Consider the following 8271-nt stretch of genomic DNA (forward strand, 5'->3'; position numbering starts at 1 on the left):
TTATATATGTAAGAATTGATTTGCTTTCACAGCCTTCTATTCTTAAAGATGACTTAGTATTTTTGAGGGTGGTAATTGCATCTCCACACACTGTACATTAATGAGCAAATGTTAAATATTTCAGTAAATTGTGACATTAATGAAGTGATTATTTTTTAAATACCCTTAAATACCAAAATCATGTCTATAATGGATCTAAAAGTATGTGACCACTATTAATAGTAGGTTTCTGCTTCTGAAACCTTTTTTGGCTGTTTTTAGTCTACGTAAGTGCCATATGAAGCATACAGGCAGCAAATCTTAATTCAGTCTGAAATTCAAGCAAGGTCCTTCAAGTAAAAATAATCTTAGAAGTTTTAAGAATGTGCCGGGTTTTGAGTATTTTTCTGTTTATAAGCCATGGTTCCCAAATCTCAGAATCACTAGTGGAAATTAAGACTCAAAACTATCCAGAAGGCATCCAACTATACAAATCTTTGAGGTACAAAAATAAGATATTTATTCCCAGTTATGTGCTTATATATTCCATATGGGGAGGACAGAATGGGAGTTTCTGGAAGAAAAAGTTCACATGAGAATGGTTCATTACATAGAAAAAACCTTGATATTCAAATTTAAACTTTGGGCACCTGGGTGACTTGGTTTAAGCATCTGACTTCGGCTCAGGTCATGATTTTGAAGTTCGTGGGTTCAGGCCCTGCGTTGAGCTCTTTGGTGACAGCTCAGAGCCTGGAGCCTGCTTCATGGCTTCTCTCTCTGCCCCTCCCCCACTTGCGCTCTGTTTCTCTAAACATTAAAAAAATTAAGAAACAAATTTAGACTTAATATACAGACTCGATAGTTACTGAGCAATTTTATAATCATAAGTTGTAATAAACCAGTCAAAAGTAATTTATTGGCAAAGATCTAGCCATCTTACTAAGGAAAGTTATAGTGTTATTTCTTAGAAAAATTCAGCTATTTATTGTGTCATAACTTTGTGAACAAACGGGTTCTGTCAAAGAAGAAACTGATAATAAAAAGAATTGGAGGAGTGAGTTGCATTGAAGAATGTTTTTAGTATTCTAAATTTATACATCTCACAAATTACCAAAGTCACCATTTTTGTTTTCTACCACTTGTAAATATTTGCGTTATAAACACTGTACAGGTTCAATGTTTTACATGAGATGTTACTGCCCACAGCAGGTCAACACACAATCTAACCTATTAAAGCAGGATAATTTTCAAAAGCCGTATTTTTAAAAGCACCAGTGTGATACGGAAATGCTTACACTAGACTCCCATCAGGGGAAGAACTGTTCAGAGGTTAGTAGATCAGAAACTTTTACCCTCCAGTTTCCTTTGTAGAAGCTGGGCTCAGTCTGGGGGTCTGGATTTGGCCTAGGCAGAGGGCCACATTAAGAGAAACCAGCTGTGCTTTTACTGATTACGCAGGGCTGGAGTGGCAAAACGAGGTTTTGAAAGCCTTAAAAGAATAGCCAGTTTATTTCTATCAAGATATTTGTTAAATGTTGAAGCTTAGGCTAAAAATCTAAGCTGAAAATTTCTGAAAGGCAAAGCTGAAGAGGATACAAAGGTCCCTCCAGTTTCTCAATTGAAAACTTTCTAGGTCCACACCCTAGAAATGGATAAAATTTGGACTTTGGACTAAATCTTACCAAAACTGCCTAACAGCAAAGGGGAACCATTTTCAGAGGAAGAAATTGTCTTGGAGATAATTTTTGAGATTCTACAGTTCTTTTATATACAGTATCCAGCATACTGTTCAATGATTACTAGGTATGTGAAGCAAAATCATGACAACCAAGAGGGAAAAAAATGTACAATTGAATCTAAATGATCTAGATTGTGGAGTAAGGCTATTTTAAACGATTGTGATTTAATGAGGAAGAAAATGGAGAGGATTGATATATGAAATATGTCAAGGAATGATTCATGTTTTGTGTGAAAGGACATCTAGAACTCAAAAATTAACTCCCCATGACCCAGAAGACTAGATTATCACTGGATAATCTCAGGATATGTTCAAAGTGTCTGGCATGTATTTTGGAGTCACAAAAGGAGAGCACAATTAGGGTAGAAACAATGCTTGTAGAGGTTATGGTCAGCAGTTTTCTAAAACTGATAAAAAGCAGACTCAAGTTCAGACAATCCCAGTCCAAGAGAACTGTTTGAAACTATGCCTAGCTACCCATGATAAAATTATTGAAAATCCAAAATGGGCCATGTTTTTTAAGCAGCTTGAGAAAAGATATTCAGTATAACACCAATAAGACTGACAGTTGATGTCTCAGTAGAAATGATAGGACAGAAGACAATGGAATGACATCTTCAAAATGCAGACATGGGGCAGATACAGTATCTGCCAAGGAAAAGGCCTTGTGGAATAAAGATGGATCCATACAAACAAAAGCAAAGATACTTCATCACCAGTAGGACTGCAATAGATAAAAATCAAGGAAAGCAGAAGTGGTCCATAGGCAATTTAGTATTGTCATTGAGATTTCCAACTGTTCTTGGGAGACTGACTTTTGAATCAAGTTCCCTCTAAAACCCACAAACTTTGGAGGTTTTGGTGTCTTGGATAAAAGCACTTAAGTTGAGCCTGAAGAGATCAGTCGGAGACTAGAACCCCTCTTCTAGCAACTCTGATCGGAACTTAAAGACAACTTAACCTTCTTCCATCTCCTGTGGAAAACAGAGTTAAGAATATAGGCCAAGATGAAATAAAGTAGGAAAGATCTTGCCCACCAATCAGTACTCAGGTTCTTTTGAAGAATTCGTATACAAAAATTATATGTATATGGAATATGAGCAGGTCTTTAATCAGAAGCTGTTTGAACATCAGACAATTCATACTGGAGAGAAACATGGTAACTGGGAAATTCAAGTCTTAATATCTGCAACCATTCAGAACAAAAATATTATATATGCATTAAATACGTAGAGACATTTACCAAAAGGTCACACATCTTTGCATACTGTAATGCTCACACTAGCAAGAAACCTGTGAATGCATTGAAATTTGAAAAGGCCTTCACCTGTTAAGTCAGTCTTGGTTGCACTTCAGAAAATTTACACTGGCAAAGAAGCCATGTGAATGCAGTAACTGTGGAAAAGCATTCACCCAGAAGTCACAACTCCATGTACATCAGAGTTTCATACTGGAGACAGACTAATACATACTGAGTTTGAAAAGTCCATCAACAAATCAAACTGGCTTACTGAGTGATAGCCAGCCATCGAAATGGCCCTCATGGCCCTGGCTTCTGTTCACGTTTTTGTATGGTCCTGTACCTTCTACCAAGATTGGTCTTGTGTGACCAGTAGCAAACAGCAGAAGTGATGGTATGTTAGATCCAAGACTAGACTATAAAGGACTGTGATTTCCTCTCTTGGGCACCCACTCTAAATGATCTCCTGCTCTGAGGGAGGCAAATTGTCATATTGTGGGGTGCACATGGTGAGGAACTGAAGTCTACCAGCAATTGGGAATGAGCTTGGAAGCCTCCAGCTGACACCTTGAATGAAACATCACAAGATAATCAGAACTAGACCTGTGCAACTAGACTTCTCCCAATTCTCGTCCCTGGTAAATGTAGTAAATGTTTTAAGCTGCTGAGTTTGGGGGTAATTTACACAGCAAAAGATAACTAATACGGTTGCACATTGCAGTTCATACTGGGGGCTACTATGTGTTTCTAAATTTCCAAGTCACAATGCCAAGTGTATCAGAAACTGCACACAGTGAAATCATATATGTAGTGAGTTGGAAAACAGTGCTAGATTAAATGTATCAGAAAACACACTGGAGGAAAAACTATGCTTCTACTAAATAAGAGTGCCTTCATGGAAAAATCTTGTTTTAAATACATGTCAGAGAACATATTGTAGTAAGTTCTCTAGAAAATGCCACAGTAGCATCAGCAGATTGACAAAGGAGAAAAAACTATGTGTTTGTGTGTGTGTAAAGCTTTCCCCAACAGATTGTTTGATATGACCAGGGTACCTGAGCCACTATTTACTGTGGCAGAGACCTTGGCAGTAGTTTCCAGTATATATCAAGAGTTCATAAATGAAAGAAAATTATTTATTCAAAGTAAGAAAGCTTCTCACAGGATCAGTGCAATTACACATAGATTTTATGTAGCTCAGAAGTTATATGGATATATTTGTGAGAAAAATTCTGAAGAGAACATCTAAGAATGTGTTGAGGAAAAGGCATCTTAAGTAATTCACAGGAAAAACTTGCCAGTTTGAAATATTAGGATGTGGACTGGCAAACTTTATAAAGGGCCAGATGATAAATATTTATTATATTTTTAATTGAAATATAGCTGACAGTGTTACATTAGGAGGTGGTAAATATTTTAAGCTTTGCAGCCCGAGAGGCCAAAAGCAAGGATATTCTATAGATACTTGGGGGGGGAAATCCATAAAATTTTTATTGGCAAAAATTTGAAGTGTTATTACATTGCAAATTAATCATTTCCAATTGAAGGTTGTGTGGAAATTTCACATTCATATGGTTAAAATATATTTTGAAATATAGAAATTTCCTTTTGTAAGTTTATCAAGGTACAAAAACTGCTGCTGGAAGTATAGGATGAGCTTGGAAAGTACATCTAATACAAATTTGGAAATGAAATTATTTTTTTTGTTTTAATTTCTGATAGTACAGAAAATGTATAGAGCAACTGAACATTTGCTTGTGATTCAAACAATGTTATCATGAAATGCATTCCCTGCAGCATAGACTTTGCATGTTATCTACTTTGCCTTGTAATATTAGGTTGAATTCATTACAAAACATCAAGTCAGTAACAATAAGCTAATTTTGAGAAACATTCAGTGTTCAATAATGGTGGTTGGTGTGGGTCCTCTCATTCAGAAAAGTTTCAGTCCTGGCCCTGAGCTCAAAAATGTGCAAACTTTATCATTGCTAAGAAATTGAATTGCTGTGTGGAAGGGCAAATCAGGACATTTGGCTTCTGATAAAGTCATGGAATTTACAATTGATAAGTCTATAAAAATTGATGAAGTCTACCATTGATACTACTAACACATGATAGTTCAAATACTTTCCATAAAGGACCTGCTGATAAATAATACAATGAGTAACCACATATTTGAAGCCTTAATATTGAAAATCTTGATAAATTTGTTGTACAAAGCTTCTTTCTATTCTACACCTATATTTTGCCACCATCAATTGTAAGATTAGATTCCATTTAAGGTTGTACTGAATATTTTCTCAACTCTCTTTAGTTGTTCCACAATACATCCATTGAGGTTATTCAGTCAGTTCAAACTCAGCATTGACTGAGTAGACAGCAACTGAGCAGTCTTGGTAATATCTTCAAACCCAAAACTCAAGGAAAACCACTTGAAATAATTTGCATTGTATTTAAATTGATGTCACCTAGTGCTCTAAACTAAGCAATTATTCTCACCAAAAAGCTATTAGCCTTCAACAATTTTCATCTGGAAACATTTCCTAGGCTGCTGTAAACATGATTTCATTAACTCACCAGATGTTAACTTTACAGTCTCTTTGAGAAAATTGAAGAGGAGCATTGTGTCATCTAATTCTATAATGCCAGCATTACCCTGATACCAAAACTATATTAGAAGAAAACTATAGACTAATATATCTCCTGAATATAGATTAAAAAAAAAAAGTCTTACCAGCAATTTAGGAAACTGAAACTATAATAATATACAAAAAGGATAATATGCTATGAACAAAGATGCAGAGTTAGTTTCACATTCAAAAATGAGTTATAAATTACTTCAGTGAAATTGGCACAGTAGATAGCTCCAAGGGCCATCTCTCCACAAAAGAAAGATAAGTCAAGAATTTTATATGAACATAAGATGAAATTTGAAAGGAGCCAAATTTAGTATACAAGTTTTTTTTTCGTTATTTATTTATTTTTTTTACCACAGTTCCCACATATCTTCACCTTTCTTATGCTATGTTTACAGGAAGTCAGAATCCTATTTAGTTAGAATGTAGATGGCTTAAAGCAACAAGAAAGGATTTCCATTTTTAGTATTTCCAGGTAACATCATTTGGACCAATCCTCCAGCTTAGGAAACCTAGAAAAAAGATGGATAAAATTGCTTCCAAACATCAGTTTGAAGGCTATCAAAAAACTAACAAGATTGGGATGCCTGGATGGCTCAGTTGGTAGAGCGTGTGACTCTTGATCTCATAGTTTTGTGTTCAAGCCCCATGTTGGGTGTAGAGATTACCAAAAAAAAAAAAAAAAAAAAAAACCTTTAAAGAAAAAAAAAAAAGCTAACAGGATAGTGAAGGATTACAGCCAGCATGAGTGGGAGAAAAAAGGCCCAGATAGATAAACTCTCCTTTGGGACCACAATTCTTTAAGGGGTAACTGAGAGGCTGAACAATACTTCTGATGACCTGCCATAGGTGTAGGTGGACAGGTATTGGATTTGAAGACCTCAAAGTATTTCTACAGTTTTGCAAATTTGATGTCCTACCCAAAATAACAAGGCATGTGTGCAGACAACCTGAATTAAAACTAACAAACAACACAGACTGTATATGCTAAGCCCAAGGAAATAAAAGTCAAGATAGAGGATTTCAGCAGATGACTACACAAATACATAAAGGTACCAAATGGAAGTTAAAGAACCCAAAAATATATTAGCTGAATTTAAGGACTCAAAGGATTGACTTATAGCAGATTAGACACAGCTGAAAATAGAATTCATGAATTGAAAGTGGTTAATAGAAAATACAATAAAAGAACAAAAACTGAAAAAATTAAAATGTAGTGAAGAGAAAGTCTTGTCATAAATTTAATTGAATTTCCCAGGAAGAGCAGAGAGAGAAAGAAGCAATATATGACTAGATAATGGCTGAGATCTTTCCACAGCTATCAAGACTACAAACAACTCTTTCAAGAGCTGTGAATCAATGACAAGCAAGGAAAAAAAAAAAAAAAAAACACATACTGAAACATACCATAATAAAACTGAAAAATAAACAAAAAATTAAAAGCAACAATAGAAAAAGGATTCCCTACAAAAGAGTACCACTTAAAGCTGCTTTCTCAGTCAAAATATTAGAAGCCAAGCAGCAGTGAAATATTTCCCTAGCATTCAATAGAAAAAAAAATAGTCTTATAAAATAAAGGTAAAATCAAGGATATTTTCAGACAAAGTAGAAAATGATTGTAAAATGAAGTACTGAATACTTTTTCAGACAATAAAACTATCTCCAGATGAAATGTTGATATGTAGGAAAGGATGAAAGGCAATAGCAATGGTAAATATGTGGGTAAATCTAATGTTAATGATAAGTAAAAAGAGTGTAACATTAAAGAAAGAAAGGAAAAAATGGAATAATAATAAATGTTTAAAAAGAAAAAAAGAACAGAGACACATAGGACAAAAATGTATTACAGTACATTTAGATCCAAACATATTAACAAGTACATTGAATTAAAAAAAAATTAATGTTCTAAGTAAATGATACAGGAAGTCCGACTGGATTCAAAAACTGACAAAATCACATGTACAAGGGCCATCAAAAGTCATAAGGATACAGAAAGATTAAAAGGATAAAGATGGTATTATAAACAGCTGAATGCCAATATATTTGAAACTTTGAGTGAAATAGAAAAATTCCTCCAAAGTACAACATATTAAAACTTATATGAAAAGAGTAGAAAATACTAACATTAGCTTGATATGTATTAAAACGAATCTATAACTTCAAAGCTTACATGCATTCATAGGCCCATATACGACTTTGCTGGTGAATTTTACTAAATAAGAAATAGCACATATTTTTGATAAAGTCTTCAGTAGGATTGAAAAAGAGAAAACACGATTTTAGAAGGCTAACATAATCTTGATAAATTCAACAAGGACATAATTATAGGGCTGTGTCATGAATATAAATTAAATATCTTAAGTACGTTTCACAAAATGTTTAAAGGAACATACATATTTGGTTTAACTTTCAAAAATTAGTCACTGTAATGTTCATTTATAGAATAAGAAAAATATATTGCTGCTATATCAATAGATAAGTATAAAGCACTTTATAAAAAAGATACATAATGCAAATACTAAGAGCTGATGTTGCCATACTATTATAAGACAGTAAAATGTAAGGGAAAAAGCATTACTGGAGATAGAGAACATTTAATAATGATAAAGGTTTAATTCAGCAAGAAGAGAACAATTCTAAATTTGTAAGCACCGAGTAGCATAGCATTAAAAAAAAAA

The sequence above is a fragment of the Panthera leo genome, chromosome B3 (genome assembly GCF_018350215.1).
Source record: "Panthera leo isolate Ple1 chromosome B3, P.leo_Ple1_pat1.1, whole genome shotgun sequence".
Taxonomy (NCBI): domain Eukaryota; kingdom Metazoa; phylum Chordata; class Mammalia; order Carnivora; family Felidae; genus Panthera; species Panthera leo.